Source organism: Ranitomeya imitator, chromosome 2 (assembly GCF_032444005.1).
Source record: "Ranitomeya imitator isolate aRanImi1 chromosome 2, aRanImi1.pri, whole genome shotgun sequence".
Classification (NCBI taxonomy): Eukaryota; Metazoa; Chordata; class Amphibia; order Anura; family Dendrobatidae; genus Ranitomeya; species Ranitomeya imitator.
Window position 1 is genome coordinate 375,302,814 of NC_091283.1, and position 15,016 is coordinate 375,317,829.

The window sequence follows — 15,016 nt, forward strand, 5'->3', positions numbered from 1 at the left end:
TTTGATGAGCGTTGGAGAAATGCCGGAGATAAGTAACCAGGATCTGATTGGTACGCTCCACTTGGCCGTTGGACTGTGGATGATAGGCCGAAGAAAAATCAAGCGAAATGTTTAGATACTTACAGAGAGATCTCCAGAAACGAGCGGTGAACTGAACTCCCCGGTCAGAAACAATGTGCTGTGGAAGACCATGAATGCGAAAAATATGTTGAACAAAAATCTTCGCCAGTTCAGGAGCCGAAGGCAGACCAGGAAGAGCAATGAAATGTGCCATTTTAGAGAAACGGTCCACAACCATGAGGATGACGGTACAAACACGGGAGCGAGGCAGATCAGTTAAGAAATCCATTGCAATATGTTGCCACGGAGCAGTAGGCACTGGAAGAGGAAGAAGCCCAGAAGGAAGCCGCCTGGGTACTTTGTTCTTGGCACAGGAAGGACAAGAGACCACAAAAGCTTGAACATCCTTCAAAAGAGTCGGCCACCAGTAGTAACGAGATATTAGATCAAGAGTTTTCTTGAAACCGACATGTCCCGCTAGCTTGGAAGCATGTCCCCAGAGTAACACATGTCTCCTGTTCCTCTCAGAAACGAAAGTCTTACTCGGAGGTAAAGAGGTCATAGATACTGGAGCAAGTGTGATGATTCTAGCAGGGTCAATGATGTGCGAGGATTCCTCCTCAGTGTCCACCGACAAGAAGGACCTGGATAGAGCGTCAGCTTTGAAGTTCTTTTCTCCAGGCAGGAAGCGAAGTTCAAAGTCAAATCGGGCAAAGAACAAGGCCAACCTGGCCAGTCGTGGATTCAGTCAGTGCGCTGAACGGATGTATGCCAAATTCTTATGGTCCATAACGATGACAAAGGGATGTAAGGCTCCCTCCAACAGATATCTCCACTCCTCTAAGAGCAATTTAATGGCCAAAAGTTCCTGTCGCGAATGGAATAATTTCTTTCAGAAGAAGAGAAACTCTTGGAGAAGAAACCACAGGGCACAAGACGACCAGTAGAAGACTTCTGAGAAAGCACAGCTCCGGCAAAGACAGCAGAGGCGTCAACCTCTAGGAAGAAGGGTTTATTAGCTTCAGGGCGATGGAGTAAAGGAGCGGAGGCGAATGCTTCTTTGAGAGAGTGGAAAGCCTTTTCAGCCTCTGCTGGCCAAAGACGAGGATTGGCACCCTTCTTTATCAAAGAGGAGATGGAAGCCGACAAGGAGGAGAAATGAGGAATAAATTGCCGATAGTAATTCGCGAATCCTAGAAAGCGCTGAATCGCCTTAACCCCAAGCGGACGTGGCCAGTTGAGTACGGCAGAAACTTTAGCCGGATCCATACACAGACCAGAATCAGAGATGATGAAGCCCAGGAATGGCAGGAACGACTGTTCGAAGGCACACTTCTTAAGTTTAGCATATAGACGATTCTCCCTCAGACGGAGAAGAACTTGCCGCACATGTCTCCTATGAGAAAGCAGATCCGGTGAAAACACAAGGATGTCGTCCAAGTACACCACTACACAGGTGTAAAGTAGGTCCCAAAAAACATCATTCACCAACTCTTGAAAAACTGCAGGAGCATTACATAAGCCGAAAGGCATCACCAAATACTCATAATGACCATCTCTGGTGTTAGACGCAGTCTTCCATTAGTCACCCGAACAAATTTGGATCAACTTGTAAGCTCCTCTGAGATCCAGTTTAGTGAAGATTCGTGCTCCACGCAGACGATCAAAAAGTTCTGGGATGAGAGGAAGTGGATACTTGTTTTTAATGGTGATGTTATTGAGGCCACGGTAATCAATGCAGGGACGAAGGGAACCGTCCTTCTTGACGAAGAAAAAACCAGCGCCTGCAGGTGAGGAGGACTTCCGTATAAATCCTCTGGCTAGATTCTCTTGAACGTATTCAGACATGGCTAAAGTCACGGAGGGTGATAGAGGATAAATACGACCTCTAGGAGGAGTAGAGCCAGATACAAGATCTATCGGACAGTCGTATGGGCGATGCGGAGGTAAGACTTCTGCTTCCTTTTTGTTGAAAACGTCCGAAAAAGAGTGATAAGCTGCGGGTAGATTCGCCAGTTCCGGAACCGAGGGAGAGAGACTAGCAGGCTTGACGGGAAGCAGGCATCTGTCTTGACAAAACTGTCCCCAGGATAGGACGTCCCCAGTACGCCAATTCAGAGTAGGTTCACGGTTTCTTAGCCAGGGGAGTCCTAAAAGAAATGCATGGGATAAAGACGGTAAAACATAAAATGCCAACTTTTCTCGATGTAAAGCTCCAATTTGATTCTCAATCTCCTCTGTGACAGAAGAAACGACCTCCCGCAAAGGCTGACCGTCGACAGAAGCTATTTGCCAAGGAACCTCCAAGGATCTGACAGGAATCCCAAGCCTCTCAACCAGCTCAAGTTGAACAAAATTCCCAGCCGCACCAGAATCCACATAAGCCTCAAGAGAGAAGCGACTGGAACCCATGTGTAAAATGACAGGCAAAATCAAAGGTGGAGAGGAATCATGGCTACCTAAGGAGGCCTCTCTTACCTGACCTAGGCGGAGGCGTTTCCTGGCTTCTGGGGACAAGAACGCAGAAGATGAGAAGCGCTGCCACAATAAAAGCATAAGCCCTGTGCAAGTCTCTCCTTTCGGCGTTGTTCGGCAGGCTTGAGGCGATCAACCTGCATAGGCTCAGAAGAAGAGGAAGAAGCTGCAGTGGTTTGGGAAAGAGAAGTACCATGTGTAACGGAGGAAAAACGAGGAGGTCTCCTCTCTCTGACAACCTCACGAGAACGCTCCTGGAACCGCTAATCAATGCGAGTCGCCAAAGAGATAAGGTCATCTAAAGCAGAAGGAGTATCCCGCCCTGCCAGCTCATCCTTAATACGGGAAGACAAACCTTGCCAAAATGCTCCCACCAAAGCCTCATTATTCCAACCTAAATCAGAGGACAGCGTCCGGAAACGGATGGCATATTGAGCTACAGAAAGGGTCCCCTGACAAAGGTTGAAAAGGGACTCAGTAGTTGATACCAGACGACCAGGTTCATCACACACCTTGCGGAAGGTGTCTAAAAAGAGAGCAAGTTGAGAAACCACAGGATCATCTCGCTCCCAAAGAGGGTTCACCCAAGCCAAAGCCTCGCCCTCCAAATGGGACACCACAAAAGCCACCTTAGCACGGTCAGTTGGGTACAGTGGCGGGGATAATTCAAAGTGTAGTTGACACTGGTTGAGAAACCCGCGACATAATTTAGGTTCCCCACCATACTGAGGTGGCCTGGCAAGATGGGGCGATGGCTGTGGAGCGGACGCCTGTACAGGAGCAGAAGCCGCAGTCTGAAGAGAGAGAAGTCGATTATCGACAGAGGCCATAAAATTCAAAATATGGGACTGAGTGTCCCGTTATTGACTTAACTCTTGCTGAAAAGACACCAACTGAGTAGCGTTAATAGGGTCGGTAGACTGTAACGTCGCAGGACGAGACTCCATGTTCTTGAGAAAGGACATGATTCTAGTCTGGTTCTCCCGCAAAAAAAGTAACTCCTTTTGAGTGGCAGAGACACCAGTGGGGTCCATGGCCTGGTTATACTGTTATGCTGTAAGAATCAGGCTGCACTCAGATGTCACCCGAGTGCAGTCCTATAGTGAGTATGACGATTCAAAGAAGGAAAACAGAAAGTGGACCCTCTAGACCGCGACGACGAACCCCTCATGGACGAGCTGACCAGATGGACCGCCCCCTATACAGGGAGAGTTAGGGGCAGGCCCGTGAGGGACTATTACCACGGAAGCTGGAGGACCAGGACGGGAGAAGACCAAGAAGAGGCGGAGATAGTAGGACCACAGAGTTATGCTATAGAATCAGGCTGCACTCAGATGACACCCGAGTGCAGTCCTATAGAGAGTACTGCAGAGACACAGGACTGATGGGTAAACTGCAGCAGTACAGGGACTGGTGGAGGAACTGAGGAAACGCAGAGGCTAGCAGGATATAGGAAAGACAGGAACTGCAGAGAAACAGGACTGATGGGTAAACTGCAGCAGTACAGGGACTGGCGGAGGAACTGAGGAAACGCAGAGGCTAGCAGGATACAGGAAAGACAGGATAAACCCAAAGTCAGAGGGAAAACGAATTTCACAGAGACTAAGAGCGGCCAGGAACACCTGAAGGAACAAATGATAACCAGGCACAGAGGGACGGCAGGAAGCAGTTTAAATACCTATAGGCAGGGTAGCACTTCCAGGTAACAGACCTCCAGAACCATAGAGAGGATAATAAGGAGAACCGACAACCGGGTACTAGTCCTCCAGGACCATAGAGGAGACAAAGAGGAGGACCGACAGAAGATCAGAAGTGCACACGCGCAGCACTGAACCTGGTATGCGCGCACGCACGAGAAGCAGAGACCGGGAGCGAGCGCGGAGAGAGAGACACTGACTGGGGAGGCGGCAGCAACGATATGATATGAGAGACCTTCCATACAGAGGTCCACTCCATACACCTCCTGCACACCCAGCTCCGCTCCGTACACCTCGTACACACAGCTCCGCTCCGTACACCTCGTACACACACGGCTCCGCTCCGTACACCTCGTACACACACGGCTCCGCTCCGTACACCTCGTACACACACGGCTCCTCTCTGTACACCTCGTACACACGCGGCTCCGATCTGTACACCCCGTTCACACACGGCTCCGCTCCGTACACCTCGTACACACACGGCTCTGCTCCAGTCACACTGCTCCGCTCCGTACACCTCGCACACACACGGTCCCGCTCCGTACACCTCGCACACACACGGTCCCGCTCCATACACCTCGCACACACACGGCTCCGCTCCGTACACCTCGTACACACACGGCTCCGCTCCGTACACCTCGTACACACACGGCTCTGCTACATTCACACTGTAAACCCCTCCTGACCCCACACAGAAACTTCCCCTCATCCAGCACCATGACAACCAGCACAGCAGAGTCCTGCATACACTGAGGCCCCTGATCATGTGACCCCCTGACTCCTCCCCTCCTGTGACCTCATCACAGGTCCTGTGCGCACAGAACAGCCATATATGTGGTGTGCGGCTCTGCAGGCGGAGGTAGGTGCTGAAGACCGGATTCACGTTAGTCTGCAGCTGGCTATTAGTTATTAGTTAGCTATTCGATTTTCCATGAATGGTGAATTATACATAGAGTGGATATTGTTTGGATAAAATTTTGATCAGGACTTTGAGACGTTTATTTTGACTACTTGTGGTCCTGGGTTATTCAAGTAAATCGCTTATGTCGGGAATAAACAAACGCACTTAATCGTACGTAAGATCAATTTGAAAACAGGTACCCTTGACCACTACTACTCAAAATGAACATATCAATGTCCTGAATAATATTTACCCAAAAAAATATCAACTTTATGTGTAGTTCTGAAGTTATTCACGTAATTCGCTTATGTCGCGAATAAACAAACGCACTTAATCGTACGTAAGTTCAATTTGAAAACAGGTACCCTTGACCACTAGTACTCAAAACGAACATATCAATGTCCTGAACAATATTTACCAAAAAAAATATCAACTCTATGTGTAGTTCAGAAGTTATTCACGTAAATCGCTTATGTCGCACATAATCAATCGTACTCAATCTAACAAATTTTGTCCCAAAAATTCAGAACTCTATGTATTTTTGAAGAATTATACAAAATATGCTAACTCCACATGTGAAACATTTTATAGGTACCTCACTGTTTGCTATCACAACTTACTTGAAGTTTCCATAAGGGCTTAACCCACTAATCTATGTTCAATTCAAGGGTTGTTGAACAGATGCTAAGTTTGTGTGTGAAATTACACTTAATAAAGTTTTATGTCATCAAATTATTTATATGTAATTGTATCGTCATTCTAAAGGTACCTTCACACATAACGATATTGTTAACGATATCGTTGCTTTTTGTGACGTAGCAACGATATCGTTAATGAAATCGTTATGTGTGACAGCGACCAACGATCAGGCCCCTGTTGGGAGATCGTTGGTCGCTGAATAAAGTCCAGAACTTTATTTCGTCGCTGGACTCCCTGGAGACATCGCTGAATCGGCGTGTGTGACACCGATCCAGCGATGTCTTCACTGGTAACCAGGGTAAACATCGGGTAACTAAGCGCAGGGCCGCGCTTAGTAACCCGATGTTTACCCTGGTTACCATCCTAAAAGTAAAAAAAAAACAAACGCTACATACTTACCTACAGACGTCTGTCCTCCAGCGCTGTGCTCTGCACTCCTCCTGTACTGTCTGTGAGCGTCGGTCAGCCGGAAAGCAGAGCGGTGACGTCACCGCTCTGCTCTCCGGCCGCTGTGCTCACAGACAGTACAGGAGGAGAGCAGAGCACAGCGCTGGAGGACAGACGGCTGTAGGTAAGTATGTACTGTTTGTTTTTTTTTACTTTTAGGATGGTAACCAGGGTAAACATCGGGTTACTAAGCGCAGCCCTGCGCTTAGTTACCCGATGTTTACCCTGGTTACCGGCATCGTTGGTCGCTGGAGAGCGGTCTGTGTGACAGCTCTCCAGCGACCAAACCGACGCTGCAGCGATCCGGATCGTTGTCGGTATCGCTGCAGCGTCGCTAAATGTGAAGGGGCCTTTAACCTTTTTTAACTTTACATAGTGGTTCTTGTGTAGACATGGGGGTCAGTGGGTGCTCTCGTCCGCTGTCCCGACCGCCTTTACAAAGACAGCAAAGACTGAACGCCCAACCTCCTCAACAGTGGGTGGAACACTACTCAGACAACAGAGGGTGAGGGAATCACAATTTTAGGACTTTCTTGGATCTCCAAACAATTAATGGCATATATCACACAGCCAGCAAAACACAAAATGTAACAGGCAACAGTTTCTCACCCTTCCACTGGCTCCCCAGGGATTATAATATCCGTTCATCAGAGCTTCCAGGGCTACTTACTCCAAGCTAGCAGCACCCCGCTTTCGGCGGGCACCCACCGAGAACGGAATAATGCCAGATTTAGGAAGCTGACTGAGTACCGCAAATTCTGTAGTCAGGTGACTGGATTGTCCCAAGCTGTATACCATCCTTATATAGTCTTTGATATCTCAGCCGAATCCTTGCATTCGATGCTGAAGTCCATGTAGTCTTATAATCCATGTTCGGTTATGGCCTGCCAATCGGATCCGCAGATCAAAAATTGGTACCATGCAGCAAGAGAGACTTGGTCACTGCACAGTCCTTCTATACCCCTGAGCTCTCAATTCAGACTTGGGGCTTCATGATTGGTGGAATAAGAGTGTGCTAGATTCCAAGCCGCAAACATAATATCCTTAGTACTAATGGTGTCTAAGGGTACCGTCACACTATAACATTTCGATCGCTACGACGGTACGATTCGTGACGTTCCAGCGATATCGTTACGATATCGCTGTGTCTGACACGCAGCAGCGATCAGGGATCCTGCTGAGAATCGTACGTCGTAGCAGATCGTTTAGAACTTTCTTTCATCGCTGGATCTCCCGCTGTCATCGCTAGATCGGTGTGTGTGACACCGATCTAGCGATGCGATCCAGCGATGCGTTCGCTTGTAACCAGGGTAAACATCGGGTAACTAAGCGCAGGACCGCGCTTAGTTACCCGATGTTTACCCTGGTTACAAGCGTTAAACTAAAAAAAAACAAACAGCACATACTTACATTCTGGTGTCCGTCAGGTCCCTTGCCGTCTGCTTCCAGCACTGTGACTGCCGGCCGTAAAGTGAAAGCAGAGCACAGCGGCTGTGCTTTCACTTTCACTTTACGGCCGGCAGTCACAGTGCGGGAAGCAGAGACTGCAAGGGACCTGACGGACACCAGAATGTAAGTATGTGCTGTTTGTTTTTTTTTAGTTTTACGCTTGTAACCAGGGTAAACATTGGGTAACTAAGCGCGGTCCTGCGCTTAGTTACCCGATGTTTACCCTGGTTACCCAGGGACCTCGGCATCGTTGGTCGCTGGAGAGCTGTCTGTGTGACAGCTCCCCAGCGACCACACTACGATTTACCTACGATCACGGCCAGGTCATATCGCTGGTCGTGATCGTAGGTAAATCGTATAGTGTGACGGTACCCTAACAGAGATGAGATAGAGTCAGCTAATTTACATAGAATCGAGCAATACAATGAAAGGTTATCATAATTGATTTATCTGAGTCTGTGACCTTCCCTAGCAAAGGTAATTACATGAGTCAACAGGAACTGTAAACCTACACTCCTAAAGGTACCGTCACACTAGACGATATCGCTAACGATCCGTGACGTTGCAGCGTCCTCGCTAGCGATATCGTCCAGTGTGACAGGCAGCAGCGATCAGGCCCCTGCTGTGCTGTCGCTGGTCGGGGAAGAAAGTCCAGAACTTTATTTCGTCGCTGGACTCCCCGCAGACATCGCTGAATCGGCGTGTGTGACACCGATTCAGCGATGTCTTCACTGGTAACCAGGGTAAACATCGGGTAACTAAGCGCAGGGCCGCGCTTAGTAACCCGATGTTTACCCTGGTTACCATCCTAAAAGTAAAAAAAACAAACAGTACATACTTACCTACAGCCGTCTGTCCTCCAGCGCTGTGCTCTGCTCTCCTCCTGTACTGGCTGTGAGCGTCGGTCAGCCGGAAAGCAGAGCGGTGACGTCACCGCTCTGCTTTCCGGCCGCTGTGCTCACACAGGCAGTACAGGAGGAGTGCAGAGCACAGCGCTGGAGGACAGACAGCGGTAGGTAAGTATGTACTGTTTGTTTTTTTTTACTTTTAGGATGGTAACCAGGGTAAACATCGGGTTACTAAGCGCGGCCCTGCGCTTAGTTACCCGATGTTTACCCTGGTTACCGGCATCGTTGGTCGCTGGAGAGCGGTCTGTGTGACAGCTCTCCAGCGACCAAACAGCGACGCTGCAGCGATCCGGATCGTTGTCGGTATCGCTGCAGCGTCGCTAAGTGTGACGGTACCTTTAAGGTACCTTCACACTGAGCAACTTTTGAATGAGAATGACAGCGATCCGTGACGTTACATAGTTATTAAGGTTGAAGGAAGACTATAAAGGCCCCTTCACATTAAGCGACGCTGCAGCGATACCGACAACGATCCGGATCGCTGCAGCGTCGCTGTTTGGTCGCTGGAGAGCTGTCACACAGACCGCTCTCCAGCGACCAACGATGCCGGTAACCAGGGTAAACATCGGGTAACTAAGCGCAGGGCCGCGCATAGTAACCCGATGTTTACCCTGGTTACCATCCTAAAAGTAAAAAAAAACAAACAGTACGTACTTACCTAACGCTGTCTGTCCCCGGCGCTGGGCTTCTCTGCACTCCTCCTGTACTGGCTGTGAGCACAGCGGCCGGAAAGCAGAGCGGTGATGTCACCGCTCTGCTTTCCGGCTGACCGACGCTCACAGCCAGTACAGGAGGAGTGCAGAGCACAGCGCCGGGGACAGACAGCGGTAGGTAAGTATGTAGTGTTTGTTTTTTTTACTTTTAGGATGGTAAACATCGGGTTACTAAGCGCGGCCCTGCGCTTAGTTACCCGATGTTTACCCTGGTTACCAGTGAAGACATCGCTGGATCGGTGTCACACACGCCAATCCAGCGATGTCCTCGGGAGATCCAGCGACGAAATAAAGTTCTGGACTTTGTTCAGCGACCAACGATGGCACAGCAGGGGCCTGATCGTTGGTCGCTGTCACACATAGCGATTTCCTTAACGATATCGTTGCAACGTCACCAAAAGCAACGATATCGTTAACGATATCGTTATGTGTGAAGGTACCTTTAGTCCATCTAGTAAAGCCCATAGCCTAACCTAACATGCCCCAACATGTTGATCCAGAGGAAGGCAAAAAAACCCATGTGGCAAAGAGTAAGCTCCACATTGGGGAAAAAAATTCCTTCCCGACTCCACATACGGCAATCAGACTAGTTCCCTGGATCAACGCCCTATCAAGGAATCTAGTGTATATACCCTGTAACATTATACTTTTCAAGAAAGGCATCCAGTCCCCTCTTACATTTAAGTAATGAATCACTCATTACAACATCATACGGCAGAGAGTTCCATAGTCTCACTGCTCTTACAGTAAAGAATCCACGTCTATTATTATGCTTAAACCTTTTTTCCTCCAAACGCAGAGGATGCCCCCTTGTCCCGGTTTCAGGTCTATGATTAAAAAGATCATCAGAAAGGTCTTTGTACTGTCCCCTCATATATTTATACTTTAAAATAAGATCACCCCTTAGTCTTCGATTTTCCAAACTAAATAGCCCCAAGTGTAATAACCTATCTTGGTATTGCAGACCCCCCAGTCCTCTAATAACCTTGGTCGCTCTTCTCTGCACCCGCTCCAGTTCAGCTATGTCTTTCTTATACACCGGAGTCCAGAACTGTGCACAGTATTCTAAGTGTGGTCGAACTATTGACTTGTATAGAGGTAAAATTATGTTCTCCTCATGAGCATCTATGCCTCTTTTACTGCATCCCATTATTTTATTTGCCTTTGTAGCAGCTGCCTGACACTGGCCACTAAATATGAGTTTGTCATCCACCCATACACCCAGGTCTTTTTCATTGACGTTTTTGCCCAGAGTTTTAGAATTAAGCACATACCGTATATACTCGAGTATAAGCCGAGATTTTCAGCCCAAAATTTTGGACTGAAAGTGCCCCTCTCGGCTTATACTCGAGTCACGGTAGCGGTGGGGTCGGCGGGTGAGGGGGAGAGGGCGCTGAGGCATACTTACCTAGTCCCAGCGGTCCTGGCGCTCCCCCTGCCTGTCACACGGTCTTCGGTGCTGTAGCTCTTCCCCTGTTCAGCGGTCACCTGATCAGTCAGAGCGGAGAGACGCCGGGACTGGACAGCGGGAGCTGCAAGCAAGAGAGGTGAGTATGGCTTTTTTTTTTATTGCAGCAGCAGCAATGGCAGAGCTTTCTATGGCACATCAATGGGGCAATAATGAATGGCGCAGAGCACTATATGGCAGCTATGGGGCAATAATGAACGGCGCAGAGCACTATATGGCACAGCTATGGGGCAATAATGAATTGCGTAGAGCACTATATGGCACAGCTATGGGGCAATAATGAACGGTGCAGAGCACTATATGGCACAGCTATGGGGCAATAATGAATGGCGCAGAGCACTATATGGCACAGCTATGGGGCAATAATGAATGGCGCAGAGCACTATATGGCACAGCTATGGGGCAATAATGAACGGTGCAGAGCACTATATGGCACAGCTATGGGGCAATAATGAACGGCGCAGAGCACTATATGGCAGCTATGGGGCAATAATGAACAGCGCAGAGCACTATATGGCAGCTCTGGGGCAATAATGAATGGCGCAGAGCACTATATGGCACAGCTATGGGGCAATAATGAATGGTGCAGAGCACTATATGGCAGCTATGGGGCAATAATGAACGGTGCAGAGCACTATATGGCACATCAATGGGGCAATAATGAACGGCGCAGAGCACTATATGGCAGCTATGGGGCAATAATGAACAGCGCAGAGCACTATATGGCAGCTATGGGGCAATAATGAACGGCGCAGGGCACTATATGGCAGCTATGGGGCAATAATGAATGGCGCAGGGCACTATATGGCAGCTATGGGGCAATAATGAATGGCGCAGAGCACTATATGGTAGCTATGGGGCAATAATGAACGGCGCAAGCACTATATGGCAGCTATGGGGCAATAATGAACGGTGCAGAGCACTATATGGCAGCTATGGGGCAATAATGAACGGTGCAGAGCACTATATGGCACAGCTATGGGGCAATAATGAACGGTGCAGAGCACTATGTGACACAGCTATGGGGCAATAATGAACGGTGCAGAGCACTATATGGCACAGCTATGGGGCAATAATGAACGGTGCAGAGCACTATATGGCAGCTATGGGGCAATAATGAACGGCGCAGAGCACTATAAGGCAGCTATGGGGCAATAATGACCGGTGCAGAGCACTATATGGCACATCTATGGGGCAATACTGAACGGTGCAGAGCACTATATGGCACAGCTATGGGGCAATAATGAACGGTGCAGAGCACTATATGGCACAGCTATGGGGCAGGAATGAACGATGCAGAGCACTATATGGCACACCTATGGGGCAATACTGAACGGTGCAGAGCACTATATGGCACAGCTATGGGGCAATAATGAACTGTGCAGAGCACTATATGGCGGAGCTATGGGGCAATACTGAATGGTGCAGAGCACTATATGGCACAGCTATGGGGCAATAATGAATGGTGCAGAGCACTATATGGCACAGCTATGGGGCAATACTGAACGGTGCAGAGCACTATATGGCACAGCTATGGGGCAATAATGAACGGTGCAGAGCACTATATGGCACAGCTATGGGGCAATAATGAACTGTGCAGAGCACTATATGGCACAGCTATGGGGCAATAATGAACGGCGCAGAGCACTACTATATTTATTGCAGCAGCAGCAATGGCAGAGCTTTCTATGGCACATCAATGGGGCAATAATGAATGGCGCAGAGCACTATATGGCAGCTATGGGGCAATAATGAACGGCGCAGAGCACTATATGGCACAGCTATGGGGCAATAATGAATTGCGTAGAGCACTATATGGCACAGCTATGGGGCAATAATGAACGGTGCAGAGCACTATATGGCACAGCTATGGGGCAATAATGAATGGCGCAGAGCACTATATGGCACAGCTATGGGGCAATAATGAATTGCGCAGAGCACTATATGGCACAGCTATGGGGCAATAATGAACGGTGCAGAGCACTATATGGCACAGCTATGGGGCAATAATGAACGGCGCAGAGCACTATATGGCAGCTATGGGGCAATAATGAACGGCGCAGAGCACTATATGGCAGCTCTGGGGCAATAATGAATGGCGCAGAGCACTATATGGCACAGCTATGGGGCAATAATGAATGGCGCAGAGCACTATATGGCAGCTATGGGGCAATAATGAACGGTGCAGAGCACTATATGGCACATCAATGGGGCAATAATGAACGGCGCAGAGCACTATATGGCAGCTATGGGGCAATAATGAACAGCGCAGAGCACTATATGGCAGCTATGGGGCAATAATGAACGGCGCAGAGCACTATATGGCAGCTATGGGGCAATAATGAATGGCGCAGGGCACTATATGGCAGCTATGGGGCAATAATGAATGGCGCAGAGCACTATATGGTAGCTATGGGGCAATAATGAACGGCGCAAGCACTATATGGCAGCTATGGGGCAATGATGAACGGTGCAGAGCACTATATGGCAGCTATGGGGCAATAATGAACGGTGCAGAGCACTATATGGCACAGCTATGGGGCAATAATGAACGGTGCAGAGTACTATGTGACACAGCTATGGGGCAATAATGAACGGTGCAGAGTACTATGTGACACAGCTATGGGGCAATAATGAACGGTGCAGAGCACTATATGGCAGCTATGGGGCAATAATGAACGGCGCAGAGCACTATATGGCAGCTATGGGGCAATAATGAACGGTGCAGAGCACTATATGGCACATCTATGGGGCAATACTGAACGGTGCAGAGCACTATATGGCACAGCTATGGGGCAATAATGAACGGTGCAGAGCACTATATGGCACAGCTATGGGGCAGGAATGAACGATGCAGAGCACTATATGGCACACCTATGGGGCAATACTGAACGGTGCAGAGCACTATATGGCACAGCTATGGGGCAATAATGAACTGTGCAGAGCACTATATGGCGGAGCTATGGGGCAATACTGAATGGTGCAGAGCACTATATGGCACAGCTATGGGGCAATAATGAATGGTGCAGAGCACTATATGGCACAGCTATGGGGCAATACTGAACGGTGCAGAGCACTATATGGCACAGCTATGGGGCAATAATGAACGGTGCAGAGCACTATATGGCACAGCTATGGGGCAATAATGAACTGTGCAGAGCACTATATGGCACAGCTATGGGGCAATAATGAACTGTGCAGAGCACTATATGGCACAGCTTTCTATGGTATATCTACGGGGCAATAATGAACGGTGCAGAGCACTATATGGCACAGCTATGGGGCCATAATGAACGGTATGGAGCATCTATTTTTATTTTTGAAATTCACTGGTAGCTGCTGCATTTTCCACCCTAGGCTTATACTCAAGTCAATACGTTTTCCCAGTTTTTTGTGGCAAAATTAGGGGGGTCGGCTTATACTCGGGTCGGCTTATACTCGAGTATATACGGTAATTATACATCTTATTACTTCTACCCAAGTGCATGACCTTACATTTATCCCCATTAAAGCTCATTTGCCATTTATCAGCCCAAGCTTCTAGTTTACATAAATCATCCTGTAATATAAAATTGTCCTCCTCTGTATTGATTACCCTGCAGAGTTTAGTGTCATCTGCAAATATTGAAATTCTACTCTGAATGCCCCCTACAAGGTCATTAATAAATATGTTAAAAAGAAGAGGGCCCAATACTGACCCCTGTGGTACCCCACTGCTATCCGCTACCCAGTCCGAGTGTGCTCCATTAATAAACACCCTTTGTTTCCTATCCCTGAGCCAGCTCTCAACCCACTTGCACATATTTTCCCCTATCCCCATTATTCTCATTTTATGTATCAACCTTTTGTGTGGCACTGTATCAAAAGCTTTTGAAAAGTCCATATACACTACATCCACTGGGTTCCCTTGGTCCAATCCGGAACTTACCTCTTCATAGAAACTGATCAAATTAGTCTGACATGAACGGTCCCTAGTAAACCCGTGCTGATACCGGGTCATGAGGTTATTCCTCTTCAGATACTCCAGTATAGCATCCCTTTGAATGCCCTCCAGGATTTTACCCACAGTAGAGGTTAAGCTTACTGGCCTATAATTTCCGAGTTCAGTTTTTGTGCCCTTTTTGAATATTGGCACCACATTTGCTATACGCCAGTCCTGTGGTACAGACCCTGTTATTATGGAGTCTTTAAAGATT

At 48.3% G+C, this 15,016-nt stretch overlaps 1 protein-coding gene across 1 annotated transcript in view; it reads left to right on the plus strand.

Annotated features, from left to right (window-relative positions):
• Positions 1-5,049: 5,049 nt before the first annotated feature.
• Positions 5,050-15,016, plus strand: part of LOC138664014 (zinc finger protein ZFP2-like) — a 57,825-nt gene continuing 47,858 nt past the window's right edge. Inside the window, exon 1 of the mRNA XM_069750415.1 lies at positions 5,050-5,094. The gene's annotated coding sequence lies outside the window, so the exon portion shown is untranslated. The remainder of the gene's footprint in view (positions 5,095-15,016) is intronic.